The sequence below is a fragment of the Lepus europaeus genome, chromosome 3, assembly GCF_033115175.1.
Source record: "Lepus europaeus isolate LE1 chromosome 3, mLepTim1.pri, whole genome shotgun sequence".
Classification (NCBI taxonomy): Eukaryota; Metazoa; Chordata; class Mammalia; order Lagomorpha; family Leporidae; genus Lepus; species Lepus europaeus.
The window spans coordinates 83,288,770-83,308,927 of NC_084829.1; the positions used below are offsets into that span (position 1 = coordinate 83,288,770).

General features: G+C 39.8%; 1 pseudogene; it reads right to left on the bottom strand.

Moving 5' to 3' along the window:
• Nucleotides 1-1,587: 1,587 nt before the first annotated feature.
• LOC133756588 (heat shock cognate 71 kDa protein-like) lies at nucleotides 1,588-5,628 on the bottom strand (annotated as a pseudogene).
• Between the last annotated feature and the right edge of the window lie 14,530 nt (nucleotides 5,629-20,158).

The window sequence follows — 20,158 nt, forward strand, 5'->3', positions numbered from 1 at the left end:
GAAACATGTGAACCTCTTGCATGAATCAACTTTTATATAAATGCAATGTATATTTCTGTTTTCATATCCATAATAAAGAGAAAAAAACAGGGACCATTTTTTTTTTCAAATGTTGAACAGCATCATGTTTGGGAGAATGACAGTTAATTTAAAACACTAGGGGAGAACTGATGGAGATGTTAATGGAAAATGAAAGATTATAGCTTTTAGTGACATGTTAGACAAGCAGATTTAAAAAATTTAAAAGTGTTATTCCCCCACAGGATTACTTACATCTCATTTCTAAGTTGTCAGTGTCTTCAATTTATTCCAGTTACTTCTCATTTGTTATCTTTATGAAACAATGCAGGTTCATTGTGAGGAGAGAAACCTATCTTTTCTAATGCACATGTGAAACAGCTCTCAACAACACCCATAAAGGGGCCTTATGATGATGGCTACCACATTTCATCAGTTTAAGCTATCTATATTTCAAATATGGGACTCTGACTAAGTAACCAGGACATCAGAGATGAGTTATTTTTTAAATTTATTTACTTATTTGAAAGGCAGAGTTACAGAGAGGGAGAGGGAGAGGGAGGGAGAAGGGAGAGAGAGAGAGAGAGAGAGAGAGAGAGAGAGAGAGAGAAAGTCTTCCATCTGTTGGTTCATTCCCCAGATGGCTGCAATGGCCATAACTGTACTGATCCAAAGCCAGGAGCCAGGAGCTTCCTCTGGGTCTCCCATCCGCATGGGTACAGGAGCCCAAGGACTTAGATCATCTGCTGCTTTCCCAGTCCATACAGAGAGCTAGATTGGAAGCGGAGCATCCAGAACTGGAACCAGGGCCCACATGAGATGCCATTACTGCAGGCTGCAGCTCTACCTGCTATGCCACAGTGCTGGCCCCCAGAGATGAGGTTTTCAAACATATAAGCATATGAAAACTCCATATACTTTACATTTTAAAAAGTTTAAATATGAAAAATGTAAGAAAATTTTGGTTAGAAAATTTCAACCCATGCATCAATCATAAAAGTAATCTCAAAAACAATGAGTGTGTGTGTTTCTTTATGATTCCACTATTTTTTAAAGATTTATTTATTTGTCTGCAAGGCAGAGTTATGGAGAGGCAAAGGCAGAGAGAGAGAAAGAGGGGTCTTCCAATCTGCTGGTTCACTCCCCCAAATGGCCATAACAGCCAGAGCTGGAGTCCAGAGCTTATTCTGGATCTCTCACATGGATGCCCAAGTACTTCGGCCATCTTCCACTGCTTTCCCAGGCCATAGAAAAGAGCTGGATCAAGAGTGGAGCAGCTGGGACTCAAATCAGTGCCCCTATGGGTTGCTGGCATCGCCGGCAGCTTTACCTGGTATGCCATAATGCCAGCCCCCAATGCCAGTTTTAAATATGGCTTTATTTAAGACATTTCATTTTTCATTTACAGTTCTTATAAAGTACAACATAATTTTGTTTGCTGGTGCACACTATCAAATGTTGACAATGCCCTGTATTCTGTATTACTATAGCAGATTAATTTTAAAACAGCCATGAAATTTGTTACAAATTTGAGTCCTTTTATCTTTTACTATGTGGAATATGCTGCATCTACACTGGGGTTAGCTGAACATCAACCTCTCCAGTGGTAAGCCCTGAGGAATTACCACCAGATACAGGAGCTCCTCCACCAAGAAAGCCCCAGAAATTCCTCTTGGCATGCTACCTGAACTCGAGTACAGCCTGATAATGATGGGGTTGCAGACTTTTTCCAGCTCTTTTTGATGATATTCAAATTCTTCCTTTTCTGCACTCTTTTTCTCATCCAGCTGGTTGATGATTTCATTGTACTTGCCAACAGTCTTCTGTTTATCCTCATCATTGATCTTGCCTTGAAGTTTCCCTCTTTAGCAGTTGCTTTCATTTTGAATGCCTAAGATTCAAGTGAATTCTTAGAGGACACCTTTTCCTCTGCTTCTCATCTTCAGCTTTATACTTGTCAGTTTTCTGGACATTTGCTTAATGTCTTCTTTGCTCAATCAGCTCTTGTTGTTAGTAATGATAATCTTGTTCTCTTTTTGTACACTTATTCAGAGCAGAGGCATTAAGGATGCCATTGGCATCAATATCAAAAGTGACTTTAATCTGACAACACCAAGGGATGCAGGAGGTTTGCCTGCAGTTTCAAACTTGCCAAGCAGATTGTTATCCTTGGTCATAGAACACTCTCCCTCAGAAACCTGAATGAGCACACCAGGCTGGTTGTTATTAGATGGTGAAGATCTGCATCTGCCTGGTAGGGTTGATACTATTGTACTTGATGAGGACAGGCATGACTCCATCAGAAATTTCAATTCCAAGAGAGAGAGGAGTGACATCTAATAGCAACAGATCTTGAACATTCACAGATTTTTCTCCAGATAGAAAGGCTGCCTGGACGGCTGCACCATAGGCAACATGAGGATGGATAATTTTATTCCAATATTTTCCATTGGAGAAGTCTTGAAGAAGAGTCAGACTTGGAAATTCGAGTGAAACCACCCACAAGGATGATTTTGTGGATCTGCAGCTTGTCTAACTTGGCTTCTTGAAGGGCTTTCTCCACAGAATCCAGGGTGGCACAGGAAAGAGCAGCATCCATCTCTTCAAAATGAGCACAAGTAATGGAAGTATAGAAATTTATTCCTTTATTATTTTTAACTTTTATTTAGTAAATACAAATTTCCAAAGTACAGTTTATGGATTACAATGGTTCCCCCCTCCCCATAACTTTCCTCCCACCCGCAACCCTCCCCTTTCCCACTCACTCTCCCATTCCATTCACATCAAGATTCATTTTCAATTATCTTTACATACAGAAGATTGATTTAGTATATATTAAGTAAAGATTGCTTCAGTTTGCACCCACACAGACACACAAAGTGTAAAATACTGTTTCAGTACTAGTTATAGCATTACTTCACATTGGACAACGCATTAAGGACAGATCCCACATGAGAAGTAAGTACACAGTGACTACTATTGTTGATTTAACAATTTGACACTCTTGTTTATGGTGTCAGTAATCTCCCTAGGCTCTAGCCATGAGTTGCCAGGGCTATGGAAGCCTTTAGAGTTCGCTGACTTTGATCTTATTCAGATAGGGTCATAGTCAAAGTGGAAGTTCTCTCCTCCCTTCAGAGAAAGGTACCTCCTTCTTTGATGGCCTGTTCTTTCCACTGGGATCTCACTCGCCGAGATCTTTCATTTAGGTCTTCTTTTTTTTTTTTTTTTTTGCCAGAGTGTCTTGGCTTTCCATACCTAAAATACTCTCATGGGCTCTTCAGCCAGATCCAAATGCCTTAAGGGCTGATTCTGAGGCCAGAGTGTTGTTTAGGACATCTGCCATTCTATGAGTCTGCTGTGTATCCCACTTCCCATGTTGGATCGTTCTCTCCCTTTTTGATTCTATCAGTTAGTATTAGCAGACACTAGTCTTGTTTGTGTGATCCCTTTGACTCTTAGACCTATTAGAGTGATCAATTCTGAACTGAAATTAATCACTTGGGCTAGTGAAATGGCATTGGTACATGCCACCTTGATGGGATTGTATTGGAATCCCCTGGCACGTTTGTAACTCCACTATTTGGGGCAAGTCCGATTGAGCATGTCCCAAATTATACATCTCCTCCCATTCTTTTTCCCACTCTTATATTTAACAGGGATCACTTTTCAGGTAAAATTTAAACACCTAAGAATAATTGTGTGTCAATTACAGAGTTCAGCCAATAGTACTAGAACGAAAAAAATACTAAAATGGATTAAGTATTACATTGTACTTCAACAGTCAGGACAAGAGCTGATCAAGTCACTGTTTCTCCTAGTGTCCATTTCACTTCCACAGGTTTCCCTTTTTATGCTCAATTAGTTGTCGCCGATCAGGGAGAACATATGATATTTGTCTCTTTGGGACTGGCTTAATTCACTCAGCATGATGTTTTCCAGATTCCTCCATCTTGTTGCAAATGACCGGGTTTCATTGTTTCTTACCACTGTATAGTATTCTATAGAGTACATGTCCCATGGTTTCTTTATCCAGTCTACTGTTGATGGGCATTTGGGTTGGTTCCAGGTCTTAGCTATTGTGAATTGAGCTGCAATCAACATTAATGTGCAGATGGCTTTTTTGTTTGCCAATTTAATTTCCTTTGGGTAAATTCCAAGGACTGGGATGGCTGGGTTGTATGGTAGGGTTCTAATCAGGTTTCTGAGGAATCTCCAGACTGATTCCATAGTGGCTTAACCAGTTTGCATTCTCACCAACAGTGGGTTAGTGTCCCTTTTTCCTCACATCCTCTCCAGCATCTATTGTTGGTAGATTTCTGAATGTGAGCCATTCTAACCAGAATGAGGTGAAACCTCATTGTGGTTTTGATTTGCATTTCCCTGATTACTAGTGATCTTGAACATTTTTTCATGTGTCTGTTGGCCATTTGTATTTCCTCTTTGGAAAAATATCTATTGAGGTCCTTGGCCCATCTCTTAAGTGGGTTGTTTGTTTTGTTGTTGTGAAGTTTCTTGATTTCTTTGTAGATTCTGGTTATCAACCCCTTATCTGTTGCATAGTTTGCAAATATTTTTTCCCATTCTGTTGGTTGCCTCTTCCCTTTCCTGACAGTTTCTTTTTCAGTACAGAAACTTCTCAATTTGATGCAATCCCAAATGTTAATTTTGGCTTTGACTGTCTGTGCTTCTGGGGTATTTTCCAAGAAGTCTTTGCCTGTGCCTATATCTTGCAGGGTTTCTCCAATGCTCTCTAATAATTTGATGGTGTCGGGTCATAGATTTCCTTTATAGAGAGAATTTTTCTCCATGCTAGCCTGGATGCTGTAGGAGAGGGTATGTTTAGCTCCTTCACAAGTAGTATGGAGGTGTCTGACAACTGTTTTGTTCTCACAGATGTGCTTCTAATGCTTGTGCTTGATCTCCATAATAAAATGAATTGCCATTTGACTGTCAAAATCTTCTCCACTGAAATGGGTATAACCAGGAGTCAATTTGACCTCAAAGATTCCATCTTCAATTGTGAGGATATACACATCAAATTGCTACCTCCAAATCAAATGACAGCATATTTCTTTCAGTCCTAACCTTTGTGTCTAAGGCATAAGCAATAGCAGAAGAGGTTGACTCATTGATGATTCTGAGTACATTGAGATCAGCAATGGTTACAGAATTTCTGGTTGCTTAATGCTTAATGTAAACTGGAATTGTGACCATAGCATTGGTACCAGTCTTCCCAAGGTATGCTTCTGCAACTTCCTTCATCATTGTTGGGACCATTAACGACACCTGTCCTGAAGAGAGAATTTTTGTCTCTTTCTTGTATAATACTTAGATCTTTAGTCTGCCTGAATCATTCACCACTGTGAAGGGCCAATGATTCATGTAGGGTTGTACAACAGTGTCATCAACTCTATTTCCATTCAATCATTTGGCATTAAAAATTGTGTCAGTGGTGTTCATTATACCTTGATTTTTGCAGCATAACTGACCAGTTGTTTTGGTTAAGTAAAGGCAACATAGTTTGGGGTAGTACCCTTGTCCTCATTATTGGCAATTAGTTCCACTTTTCCTGTGCTGGAAGGCAACTATGAAGGAGTAGGTGGTGCTAAGATCATTGTGTGTAGGCACCGTTCTGCTTAGAAAAAAATACAGTGACATCAGAAGTTGATACTGCCTCCAACAAGACCTGTGTAGTGTGTTTTTTTACAGTAAGGAATATGTGACCAATATGTTGTTTTATACTAGAGGTATCATATAATCACAAAAATTAGAAAAACGATTTTAAGCCATTGCAATACACCTATACAAGGTATGGTGGTGGAAAGAATGTTTTCTCAATTGGAGAAAAAAAAGCAGAGGACAGTGAAAATTTGATCATCATGTGCTTAAGGTTTTCAGTGGGTAAAGACTGACAGGCAGAGTTAGACAGTGAGAGAGAGAGACAGAGAGGAAGGTTTTCCTTCCGTTGGTTCACCCTCCCAAATGGCTGCTATGGCCAGAGCTACGCCAATCCGAAGTGGGATCCAGGTGCTTCCTCCTGGTCTCCCATGCAGGTCCAGGGCCCAAGCACTTGGGCCATCCTCCACTTCACTCCTAGGCCACAGCAGAGAGCTGGAATGGAAGAGGAGCAACCGAGACAGAACCGGCGCCCTGGCCGGGACTAGAACCCGGGGTGCTGGCGCCGCAGGTGGAGGATTAGCTTAGTGAGCTGTGGAGCCAGCCAAGACTGGCCTTTCAATCAGACATTTGAGACTAAGCTTCAGTGGATGAATTTGTCTGTATAGTCCCTATAAGGACCTGCTCACAGGAGATAAATGGTGGTTTCTAGGATGTGGTCATACTTGCACTATTTAATATGGCAGTTTGAATGGAAAGCGGATTGCCTCAAGCACCAAAGCAGCACAGATTTTGCAAAACATACCCAAATCATTGTACTGTTCTGCTAAATGTTAGTACTACCATCCTAGCTAAAAATCATCTTTGCCCACCTGGATAACTGTGAAGGAGCCCTCAACACCATCTGCATATTTCTATCTTGCTTTTTCACAATCCATTTTCTCCACAGCAAACAGAGGAATTCTCTTGGAAACAAATAAAATTGTTTACTTCCTTGCCTAAAATACTTCAGTGTCTGCAAATTTTTTTTAGAATAAGATCCAAATTCCTTAACATGATCTTCAAGATTCTATGTGACTCTGCTCCTGCCTTTCCAACATCCTCTGCCACTATTTCCTCAGTCCACAATGACTTCCCTGCTGTTCCTCCCTAGGGCTTTGGAATTTTCTGTCTCCTTTGCCTGGAACATTTATCTTGAAAGCCCTCTTATATTTGAGTCCTTCCTCTGCTTGTCATTTAGGTCTTAGCTCTATATCTTGATTCAATCTAAATAACATATTCTCATTGCCCTACATCATAGAACCATTTTAAAATAGCATCTATCATATCAGGTCATGTCATTTTGAAAATGTATTTCTTTACTTATTTACCATCTTAAAATCTGCCTCCATTCTCCACCAACTAGAATGTAAATCTTATTAAAGTTGTGCAATTATCTCTCAAAGTAGTCTCTCCCCCCCGCCAAATAAGAATAGAAATCACAAATTTTGCATCTATATTGGTAGATAGTGTCATTGTACACACTCAATAATTATTGATTGATTGTTAGATCACAGGACAATACATGCATTCTGTGAATGTATGGTCTCAAGAAGAATCCTGACCACACTCAATAACTCCAAAAAAGGAGTAGCCCCTCGATCTTCCTCTCAGGTTATCCTGACCTAATAGTACTCTCTTTATTTAAGTTGATCTTTACTTCTGTCTCTTGCTATCTTTTATCTAGACCATGTCTATGGTGCTTTATACACTCTTGATCTAAATCCTGCAGCTCCCATGATCAGGTGAGGCTAACTCAGTGCTCTTGGAGACCCACAAACTACCAGACCAAGTCTACCTGCATGGTTGAGTGAGAACAAACAGGTGGAATGATGAGAGCTATGCCATTTTCTGTTCCCAGGCAAGGCTTAGTCTTCTCCTTCCTTGGTATGGGAGGGCAGTGGGATGCATCTGTCTTCTCTTCGTGTGGGATCATGTGGTTAGAGAAAGAAAGAAGAGCCTGTTAATTATTTCATCTTCTGAACTAGTGAATGTGCCTTTAACCAGATGACAGCTTTGGGCTTAAGTTTGATTTGAAGTATAACAAATATACTTTTATGTTTCTATCAACGCCACTGATGATGGGGACTCAGAGGAAATAGACATATGGTGGCCCTGGCTGAGGTACAGGTTTAGCAGAAGGCCAGAAGCATTTCCAGTTGAGTGACTTAAAAAACGTTTCAGAGCTGTGGTCAGTACAATCTGATACAGAGTTGATTTATGAAGCAGCTCAGAGAGGATGCTTAATACTCAATACCCTTGGAAATCGAATGTGAAACCCCCAGGGTGGAAAATACAACCTAGAGATTAAAGTACACACATGGAAGCTCAGTGTTTCCCTGCTGTTGTGAGGCCACATGAATCCTTTTCCTTTCTCCTTTTCTAAAACCTGTAACACAAATGAGAGTAATAATCGCTATGAAAATGGACAGATATTGAAATTAATAGATTTTTCAGAAGGTACAGATGAGGTTTATTTTCCAATGTAATTTTTCTTTTGTGGTACAATTTGGGAAATTATTTATATAACTATGTTTGCTGTAAAAATGACACCTTTTTGCAATTTTTAATATCTGTTTACCTGCTGCATTTACAGAAGTATGTGTTTGTTTTTGACATGATTCATACAGTACTGTTCATGATGGATTTCCCCCTGAAAAGTTACCCTTCATATTCCTTGATGAAGTTTTTACCATGGAACTTTGTGTAATGATGGAGCTATTTAGAGCTATTTGTCTATGTAGAAAAAGACAACTGTTTTGCCACCTTTATGTTCCGAATGCTGACTTTCACTTTAGTGTTTACTACATGTCTTTCTCTGGAATTATATTAATATCATTCTCACTAGACATTACATAGGTTATTAGGTTTCACATATTTAAAATGTACACACTCCAATTTGATGGTGAAACTAATTTTTCCAAAACTAAAGATCCTGATAATTTTTTATCACCCAAAGATTTAACTTTTGCTCATCTATCCATGGACTCCACAAAATCAAAAAATGTCTATAACCAAATTGAAGGAGACAGTGGTACCAGACTTTAAGTTTCTATAATGGAAAATGCTATTAATACAAATGTTTGAGAATTAAAAAGTCTAATGATCTTGTGTTACTAGACATGATAGTTACCTTAATGAGAAAGCCCCAGAGGCCTAAAGGGTTAAATACTTGTAAAATCCTACAGGTGCTTTCAAAAATACTGTGAAGTAAGCAAGTGCCTTTTGTTGGTTGATGAGTTTATAATTTTAAACATGGCGACTTAAAGTCTTTTGTCATCCACAGTTATATATGATTGGCTGCTCATAAAACTAAAGCGTTGTTGGTTCTGTGTTTAGCTGTCCTCCTATAGGTTCCTATGGACTTTACCAGCCACTTTTATTGTATTCAGTACTTTGGGATGGCTCTGTAAACAGATGAAGCCAATAATGTATTAACAGTACCAACTGAGAGAAAGTATGGTTAACTGAGGTTACTAAAAAGAAAAAGCAATTCAAATCAATTGGCAATCTACAAAAAGAGTTAAAGATTTTAAAAGCTATTATTAAAATTGCTATATTGGTCTACTATGCTATGTTATATGTGTGTACATATTGTATGTCCACATGGGGAAATTTTATTAAGAGTTTTATTTTAAAGGGCTTATAGATAAGATTGTCCATAAATTTAAGCTGCTAACATCAATCAAAGATACATGTTAATTTGTGTGACCTGAATCTGTGTATCATATGTTTTAAACTTGTTGGTAGAAAGAAACTAAAACCATTTTAGATGGTTGTGCTTAAGTTTACTGGCTAAACAAACTACACCATGTTAGATATTTAAGAGGTGTTTTCAAATACATGATTCTTAAAATTTATAGAAGGCATTGGACCTTCTGGTAAATGTTTTCTTAAGTTGTTATCTAATGGTTGAAACGGTTTGCTAAGTATTCATGTGATATTGCTATTGTCAGCAAGCGATCTAGGACTTGCTCCCTCATTTCTCTATTCTAAGCCCAACTTCTTTCATTTCTCTATTCTCTTCAAGGTAGGAAACTAATTCTATTATGAAGGAATCTGTAGGACGCACAATTTAATCTTTAGACCTTATAAAAGAGATGGCTAACATTTTTCTGTAATAGCATAGCCAAAATAAGAACTTAAATAATAATCTCATAGCTAGATTCACTTCGCCATCAGCGAAGTATACAGTAAGTAGAAAAAACCTCCCTTTCAGACCAAAGGGAAAGAAAGTTTTAAAGTGAGAATATAATTGTCCTCATGGGCATTGTCTACCTTAGAAAAACTACTACAGAACATGCCTGTGACTATAGACTTGTAGTTCAGGCCACCGAAGATTAGAGATGGGACACGGGCACTCCCTTGACTTGCATCCTCTGGTCTGCTTGAACACAAACCAGGAGGAAAAGAAAGCTAGGCATCAGAAGCAATGGGTGGCAGGCCTATTAATGGCTGATCTGTACAGTGATCTGCCCTCAAGGAGACCCAACAGGCCAGTCCACTGCAGTGGCTTTCAAAGTGGTAAGCCTGGGCTTCAGCAGAAGTCAGCTTGTGAAGAGCCCTGGCAGCTCTGCCAAGAGTTGGATCACTGGAAATGGACCTGCCCTGGAGTCGAAGGATGCCCAGGTCAGAGCCACAGATCTTATTGGCTCTAAGCTGAAAAGCCCTTCACTCAGCCCAACTTCCAAAGGGACCACTGCAGCTGAGGGGATGGTCAAGTAGGGTCAGCAACATTACAGGCAGAACTGTAAATTTCTTGTTAGAGATGCCCCCTGCCTTTACCTGGCCAGCTCTCCTCCTAGGCCAGCCAAGTAATGAAAGTCAACAGAGTGCCTTCCCCTAGGAGGTTCATACCTCCCTTAGGATATACCCCATGTGAAGAGATAGATAGGTCTGGGCCTCTGAATTTACAAGGCCTAAAGCCCACCAGATTATTATCAAGCCCCTTCTATCTGGTTCTATTTGCCTCTCAATCAGAAAACTTAATTATAGCTTAGACAGCACCTTTCTTAGCTCCTCTAATAATGACTCTGTCCTTTGTTCTAGGCCCTGTCTAGTGCACTTGGGCCTCATTCCTTTGTAATCATAACCTCTACTCTACCACCAATGGCTCTACTCCCAACCTGTGTGTACTGATGGTCCTCTTCCCCACTTCATGCTGTATAATTGTTCAAACCTGGTAAATGCCACTCTTAGGATCATTGGTTACTATCTTCACTCTGTCTTTTATGACCTTGTCTAAATATGATCAGAGTCGGCAAACTTGGAAGGCTTCCATAGCCTTGGCAACTCATGACGACAGCCTAGGATGTTTACTGGCACCATAAACTAGAGTGTCAATTTGTTGGGTCAACAACAGGAGCCACTGTGCACTTGCTCCTCATGTGGGATCTCTGTCCATAATGTGCTGTACATTTTGATTTAATGCTATAACTAGTACTCAAACAGTATGTTTCACTTTGTGTTGCTATGTGGATGCAAACTGTTGAAATCTTTATACTAAATTGATCTTCTGAATATAAAGAGAATTGAAAATGAATCTTGATGCAAATGGAAGGGGAGAGGGAGCGGGAGAGGGGAGGGTTGCGGGTGGGAGGGAAGTTATGTGAGGGGGAAGCCATTGTAATCCATAAGCTGTACACTGGAAATTTATATTCATAAAATAAAAGTTTAAAAAAAGAATAGTATTATTTAATACTTAGAAGGAATTGGAACAGAGGTTTACTCTGACCTCCTAGAAAAAACAAAATAATGACAGAAATTGGTCAGTACATTCCAATAAACCTGACAAAGTTGAGTCTCTTTGGATGTGTATAACATTCCTTACCAGGACTCCCATTCTTATGACTTTCCCAGATTTGGTAGCATTAAATATATCTGTATAGAGAATGTTTGGTTCCTACTCTAAAATGAAAGATTTGTCAGTGTGAAGGCATTGTTAACTAACAATGGAAATGTGCACATTGACTGCATAGGTGCTGTAAGCCAGAGTTGGAATTTGGACTTCAGAGCATTTCACTCCAAGATCCAAATACTGCACCCTATGATCTGCTTCTTCAATGATGTATCTGAAATGCTATGTGGGGATCTACATGCCATGACTCCAGGAATAAGTAATAGTCATGGAGAGGGACTAGGCAGCAAGTAAAGGGACTGATGAGCTGTTGTGTTTATAGTTGGTCAGATGTTAGTTTCTCCATAGTGCTTAGATTTCTGAGATAGAGAGCAGCTATGTGCTCTTGCGAAAGGCACAGTCTTTATCACTAATAAGTGTTCCCTGCCTGTAATTTCTATCTACTTGCTTTTTTTTTTTTTTTGACAGGCAGAGTGGACAGTGAGAGAGAGAGACAGAGAGAAAAGTCTTCCTTTTCCGTTGGTTCACCCCTCAATGGCCGCTACGGCCAGTGTGCTGTGGCTGGCGCACTATGCTGATCCGAAGCCAGAAGCCATGTGCTTCTCCTGGTCTCCCATGGGGTGCAGGGCCCAAGCACTTGGGCCATCCTCCACTGCACTCCTGGGCCACAGCAGAGAGCTGGACAGGAAGAGGGGCAACCGGGACAGAATCCAGTGCCCCGACCGGGACTAGAACCCGGTGTGCCTGCACCACTAGGTGGAGGATTAGCCTATTGAGCCATGGCGCCGGCCTATCTACTGCTTTCAACAATGAATTCTCCCTAAAAACTCTTTTATATCCTCCCACACATGGAATGAATACTGTTCAGAAATCCTTTTGCAGCAGCAGCCTTTAACATCTAGGAAAGACCAGGTCTAAATAGTCCATTATGTTTCCATTTACTTGGACTCCATCTGATCCTACCTAATCATTAGAACTGAGGGGGTTTTCCAAGTGAAATGATTACGTACACTTTTAATATTGTGCTGGTAAAAGAAATGCAAAGGATAGTTGCAGGAGTTTAGAAAGAGTTTTTTTTTTTTTTTTAATCTTTTCTTTTTCTACTGTAGGCCCCAGCCATCTACATGATGGCCTTATGTATGTCACTAGGATTCTATTTTGTTCATGATGCATATGGGGGCTCTTCTACCTGGGAAGATGGGGGAAATGAAGTATAACAGAAAAAGTATCTATATTCAAAATTGTAGGGGAGGTGAGAGTCACAGAGAGACCAATCCTTCTTAAATGGATGCTTGGATGTGCTCACTATCTTGTTAGGCAGAACATAGGGTTTATTTACAATTATTTCTTTGTAACTTCAGTGAACAGAAGAGAAAAGTAAGCAGATATTTTAGCCTTAAGTCCCCATAAAGCTAAGCCTGAGGCAAAGGACTTATGAGATAATACATTTTTAAATTTTTTAAAATTTACTTGTATTCGAAGGGGAAAGAGGCATAGAGAAATATTCCATCTTCTGTCCACAATAGACAATGCTGGGCCAGGCTGAAGGCAGGAACTCAAAACTTAATCCATGTCTTTTAATGTAATGGCTGAGACCCAAGTACTGGAGCCATCATCTCTGTCTCCCAGGGTGCACGCTAGAAGGAAGCTGGATTGGAAATAGACTAGCTGGGCCTTGAACTTGGCACTGTGATATTGGATGCAGATGTCTCAAGCAGCTACTTAACTGCTGTGCCACTTACTCACCTGATAATACTTTATGAAAGAGTACAATTCCAGGGAGCAGGAATGAAATACAAGAGAAGTGAGGCGAGGAAGAAGGGAGAAGCAACACAAGGAGGCATTATTACCTATTTGGTCATCATGAAGCACACCTCTTTGCTCGATTATATGGATTTACCATCTGAGAAGCCTCAAAAATGCACCTCAAGGTATTTCATCCAGGATGAAAAATGCTAGTTTTAATACTCCAAACTGCTAGTTCTTCTACCTGCCCTCCTTCCTAGTTTGCATCTGCTCCATCAGATGGGCTCCAGCAACATCCCTACTTCTTGATTTCAACACAGAAGTACCAGATGTGATGAATGATACCAGGCAAGGATGTAAGATTAAAGTGCTATTAGGTTTTGCCTGCATGAAATTGGTTCTGCAGTAGTGACTAGAGCAAGAGGCAGGTGAGTTGGAGGATATATGAAGTGATGCATAAGAAGTGCATTTGAGCAGCTGGCTGTAAGTTTATGATTGATAATAATCATCTAACATTTATATTACATATTTTGTATTTCCTCATTGTCTTTCAGCACTTTGACTTGTCCAGGATGCCTTCATTATTATCTGAACATCCTCAGAACTCTATACTCAGGCTCTTGAACTTTTAACAGCCTTGTCCTTATTGAGTTATCATACTTCTACATGCATTGGTTTCCCTTAATATAGAAGTACTGAGATGTTCATTCTTGCCTTTCAGAAATATTCTTCCCTCTTCCCATTGTGTAATATCAAACCTAGATTCCCAGGCTAATTATGTTAATTACTCTTTATTTGTGTGTTGTTCCATGCCATGAAGATTCCAGGGATAAGTTCAAGTTCAGTGAAATCTTTACTAAGTCCTGTAGTCGAAAAATCCTTTCCAGGAACCAGGAATCATAACAAGTACAGACTACCATCATAGGGATAGGCAAGTATATAGTAAACAAAGGGTCACTGGGAGTGATAGTGAGGGAACAATTCTAATTCGTCTCCTTGGATGTTGGACCCACGTAGTCTTATTGTCTTGTTATAAGGGACCTAGCAATACACATTGGCCATTAGTTCAAATTATATACCACATTCTAGAGGATAGCACTCTGATTCTACAAGGTATTATTCCCAAGTTGATACCTTAGTGGAGTCTTTAATATGTCATTCCACAATATTCTATTCTGACTTCTACCAGTTGACAGGTACATGTTAAATTCTTTGGTTCCTGTGGTCATATGCCCATTATTGTATATACTTAGGTGTAAAATGGGCCCCTTGATCTGAAACAATATGGTATACGATACTGTATCGATAGATCAAGGATTCTGTAAGCCTTAAAGTGGTGGTACAGGTGGCAGGGGAGAAAATACCCAAATATGAAGGAAGTATTTATTATGGTGATGACAAATTTATATACCTTTGAAGATGTGATCAGCCTTATGATCAAGTGGCTGATTTGTCTGCATGTAACGATGCCCTATTAAAGTCTTATTGTTTAGTTTCTGTTGGCTAATCAGACATTCAACAATGGCAGTCACTAGTTCAGCCTTTGTCAGAGGGAGCCTGTGTTGAAGGGCCTGAGTATTGCCTCCACTGATGGTTGCTATACTGTGAGGAAGACCAAACCAGTTTATATGAGGAGATGACATGGAGAGAACACATGACTGTATGATGATAGGGATGCCTATCTAGCCTCCAGCACCTTTAGATTTCTGGTTCTTTGATGAGGTTCAACAATAGCTTAACAAGAGTCCTTAAATTCAAAATTTCCCACTGGAGCCCTTTGAGACTTGATGATCCAGAGAAACTATGAGTGATTATAAAATTATTTTTGTTGCTTTTATGCACCAAATTTTTGCAGTGATTTGTAATGTTCCCGTAGAAAAACAGTCCATTTCTGAACAATTTCTGCATGCCATATAAGCCTACCAGAAAACCACACCTATCAATCCTTTTATGTCAATTGGTTATGGGTATGATAGGCCTTTAGGGATCATTGACAGAAAAACCTTGATGAATAGCAGTAAGTAATATGGGAGTCTGACCCAGCTGCTAATACTAGTTGTACTTTCTGCGCATTCTGAGGCCTAAACACAGATGTATCATTTCAGTGGATAAAACCTAGCTCAGAATGATACCTAGTCCAAAAGGGACAGATCAGGTCACTTAGTCTTTCAGCGAGGTGTTCAGACTCTATGGGGGTTGTGTAACAAATTTGAACTGCTTTTCCCTTGAATAGCTCTTTTACACAGAGGGCATAGCCTTTTTCCAGAACCCTAGAGGTCTCATGTGAAACTGTCCTGTACACAATATTCCTGCACTACATGGCAGTTCTTTGTCCATTATGGCTACCTGCAGAAATATATAAAATGTTAGATCTTATTTCCTGAATAAAGAAACTTGGACCTGTTGTAGAACCCATTCCTACTCTGGGTATTACCTGAAACAGGCAGCATTCCACATTTCCTGAAAAATATATTGGAATATTATTCTCAAGTGAAGTTTTCTCTCTGAAATCCAAAGAGTTGTACCAAATTTTACCTCTCAAAATTTAGTTAAATGAGATGTGAGGTGCAACAACCTATTCTTTTATCTTTGAGATGTCCTGACATGTCCCAAATCACTGAACCTCTCCAATTTCCTCCATTGTGGCAGGTCTTGGTAAATGTCTGGGTTTATTGCCTTTACTCTGGAAGGCATGTATTTTCCCAGTGTGTCTAGAGAGCTCACACTTTCCTGTTTCCCAGATCCAATTAACATGATGTCATCAATGTATGGATTGTGGGACCTCCAGCAATGTGTCCAGCTGACCAGTGGAACTGTAGACAATATCACAGCGAGCAATAGATGTCAACATAGCCTTGACTAAGATAGTTACTATATTCAAAACCTTGATTTAAAATTGGTAGGATGGGCCGGCGCCGCGGCTCACTAGGCTAATCCTCCGCCTTGCAGCGCCGGCACACTGGGTTCTAGTCCCGGTCGGGGCACCAATCCTGTCCCGGTTGCCCCTCTTCCAGGCCGGCTCTCTGCTGTGGCCAGGGAGTGCAGTGGAGGATGGCCCAAGTGCTTGGGCCCTGCACCCCATGGGAGACCAGGAGAAGCACCTGGCTCCTGCCATCGGATCAGCGTGGTGCGCCGGCCGCAGCGCGCCTACCGCGGCGGCCACTGGAGGGTGAACCAACGGCAAAAGGAAGACCTTTCTCTCTGTCTCTTTCTCTCACTGTCCACTCTGCCTGTCAAAAATAAAAAAAAAAATGGTAGGATGGTCTAATTTGTTTTAGAAACTTTTTAATTAATGTGGTAAACATTTTAATGATTAGTACTTAAGCTTCAATTTTATGGGAAATTCACATCTGTGGAATGTTCTGGACCATGGGCATGTATGGGTGAGGTGACAGTGTGTCCACTCAGAACAGAAAACCATCCCACTTCTAACTCCAGCACAGAGAAGTGCCTTTAGACTAAGCTCTGCACCAGTTGGTCCCAACTCCCTCCCTTTCCAGTAATGGTAGCCAGAATTTCTGCACATACCCATCTCACACATGATTCTGCCTGTTGTCCATCCTATGAACAGATGACTGAGCTTTCTGGCCCAACCTTAATTGGGCATAACAAAAGCAGCATTAAGAGAAAAATTTATAGCAGTAAGTGCCTACATAAAAAATGGGAAAGGTATTAAGTAAATAACCTGTCAATGTATCTTAAGGACCTAGAAAACCAAGAACAACTCAAAACACAGATTAGTAGAAGGAAATAAATAATAAAAATTAGAAAACAAAAAACAAAATAGAAATAAAAATAACAAGAAATGAAGTATTGCTGTTTTGAAAAGATAAACAAAACTGATAAATCACTAGCCAAGATAATCAAGAAAGTGAATATAAAATCATGAATCAAAAAGAAGATACTACAATTGATACCATAAAAAAGCAAAGAACCAATTAGGAACTATCATGAATAACCATAAGCCAACAAATTAGAAGACCAAGAAGAAATGAATATATTTCTGTAAACATGTAACTTTCTAAAATTGAATCAGGAAGACATGAAAATCTGAAAAGATAGTAGCCAATGATTATATTGGAATACTGATAGTAATAGTCTCCCATTGAAGAAAATCCAAGGACCAGAGGGTTTCAATGCCAAATGCTACAAACTTTTAAGGAAGAGCTCACATAAACTCTTTTCAAACAATTCTAAACAATTTAAAGGGATGAAACCCTTACAAACTCATTCTGTGAGAGGTCGGTGCTAGGTGCAGCAGGTTAATGCCTTGGCCTGAAGCACCGGCATTCCATATGAGCACCAGTTTGTGACCCGGCTTCTCCACTTACAATCCAGCTCTACGCTATGGCCTGGGAAAGCAGTAGAAGAAGGATCAAGTGCTTGGGCCCCTGCACCCATGTTGGAGATTCGGAGGAAACTCCTGGCTCCTGGCTTCAGATCGGTGCATATCCAGCCCTTGTAGCCAATTGGGGAGTGAACCAGCGAATGGAAGACCGCTCTCTCTTTCTCTCTCTCTCTCTGGCTCGCCTCTCTCTGTGTAACTCTGACTTTCAAATAAATAAATAAATAAATAAATCTATTAAAAAAAAACCTCATTCTGTGAGGTCAACATTACCTTAATTACAAAATCAAAGAAACACTAACAAGAGAACTATAGACCAATACGCCTGGTGAGCACAGGTGCAAAAATCCTCAACACAGTACTAGCAAATATAATCTAACAACACATCAAAAAGATTATCCACCTTGACCAAATGAGATTTATCCCAGGGATTCAGGGATGGTCCAACATATGCAAATCAATAAATGTGATATATTGCATCAACAGAATGAAGGATAAAAATAATGCAATCATTACAGTGGATGCAGAGAAAATATTTGAGAAAAATTTAACACTCTTTTATGAGGGAGAGTGGGATAGAGGAATTGGGAGGGAGGGAGGGAGGAGTAGAATAGCATCACATTCTTAGAATTTTGTTTTTTATTAACCATATTGAATCAGTTAAAAACTAATTAAAATTTTTAAAATAATTAATTGATTCATTAAAAAGAAACCTTAAAAAACTGGTGTTACAAGAAACACAGCTCAAAACCATAAAGAATACATGACAAGCACACAGCCAAAATAATTTTAAACGGGAAATGGCTGGAAGCATTTCCAGTAATATCTGGAATCAAATAAAACTATCCAGTCTTGCTGCTCTTTTTCAATATAGTTCTGGAAATCAGTCAACAGAAAGAAATAAAGGGGATAGAAATCAGAAAAAGAGGACATGATTCCATACATAGGGGGATCAAAAGATTAATAGAACTGAAAAGAGAATTCAGCAAAGTCACAGGATTAAAAGTCAAGAGAGAGAATGTATAAGAAGAGTCCTGGGACCAGCACTGAGGCATAATGTGTAAAGCTGCCACCTGTAGTGCCAGCATTCCATTTGTACGCCAGTTCAAGTCCCAGCTGCTCCACTTCTGATCCAGCTCTCTGCTATGACCTAGGAAAGCAATACAAGATGGCCCAATTCTTTGGGCCCCTTCACCTGCGTGAGAGACCTGAAGAACCTACTGGCTCCTGGCTTCCTATCGGCACAGCTCCAGCTGTTGCAGCCAAATGGGGAGCGAACCAGAGGATGGAAGATCTCTCTCTCTCTCTTCCTATTCTCTCTCTGTGCAACTCAGGCTTTCAAATAAATAAATATTTTTTAAAAAAAAACAGTGCTATTCATAATTGCAAAAATTAGATGACTGGAATAAATTTAATCAAGGGTGTGCAAGACTTCTACAATGAAAATAGCAAAATTCTAATTGAAGAATTAACATAAAAGTGGGAAGATTGCCCATGTTCATGGACTGGAACAATTAAAATTATCACCATGTCCATATTAGTCAAAGCATTTTATAGATTCAACACAATCCCCATCAAAATGTCAATGACATTCTTCAGAATGCTAAAATAAGAATCCTAAAATTAATTGGAAATACAAAAGGTCTCAAACAACTAAAGCAACTGTGAACAATGAAAACAGAAGTGGAAGTATCACAATACCAGATACTGCAGGGCTATTATGATCAAAATACCATGCTACTGGCACAAAAAAATAGCCAGATAGACTAATGGAATCAAATAGAAACCACATAGATAAATCCACACATCTATAGTCAACTTTGATTTAACAAACAGTCCCTGGAGAAAGGATAGTCTCTTCAATAAATAGTGTTGGGAAAAATTGGATTTCCACATGCAGAAATTTGAAACAGGAATTCCTACCATAAACCATATCCAAAAGTAACTCAAGGTGGATCAAGAAACCAATTGTAAGACTTGAGACTATTAAACTACTAGAGAAACACATAGAGGAAAGATTCCAAGAGATTACCATGGCAATGACTTTTAGCATAAGACCACAAAAGCATAAACAATAAAAGAAAAAGTGGATAAATGGGATTATATCAAAATAAGAATGCGCAGCAAAAGAGACAGCAGAATGAAGATACAACTCACAGAATGGGAGAAAACTTTTTTTTTTTTTTTGACAGGCAGAGTGGACAGTGAGAGAAAGAGACAGAGAGAAAGGTCTTCCTTTTGCCGTTGGTTCACCCTCCAATGGCCGCCGCGGTAGGCGCGCTGCGGCCGGCGCACCGCGCTGATACGATGGCAGGAGCCAGGTGCTTCTCCTGGTCTCCCATGGGGTGCAGGGCCCAAGCACTTGGGCCATCCTCCACTGCACTCCTGGGGCCATAGCAACTATTTACAGATAAATGATTAATATGCAGAATATGTAAGGTGCTCAAGAAGTTCAAAACAAAACATTCTAGTTAAGTAATGTGCAAAGGACCTGAATTGACATTTTCCAGATTAAAAATACAAAAGACCTACAA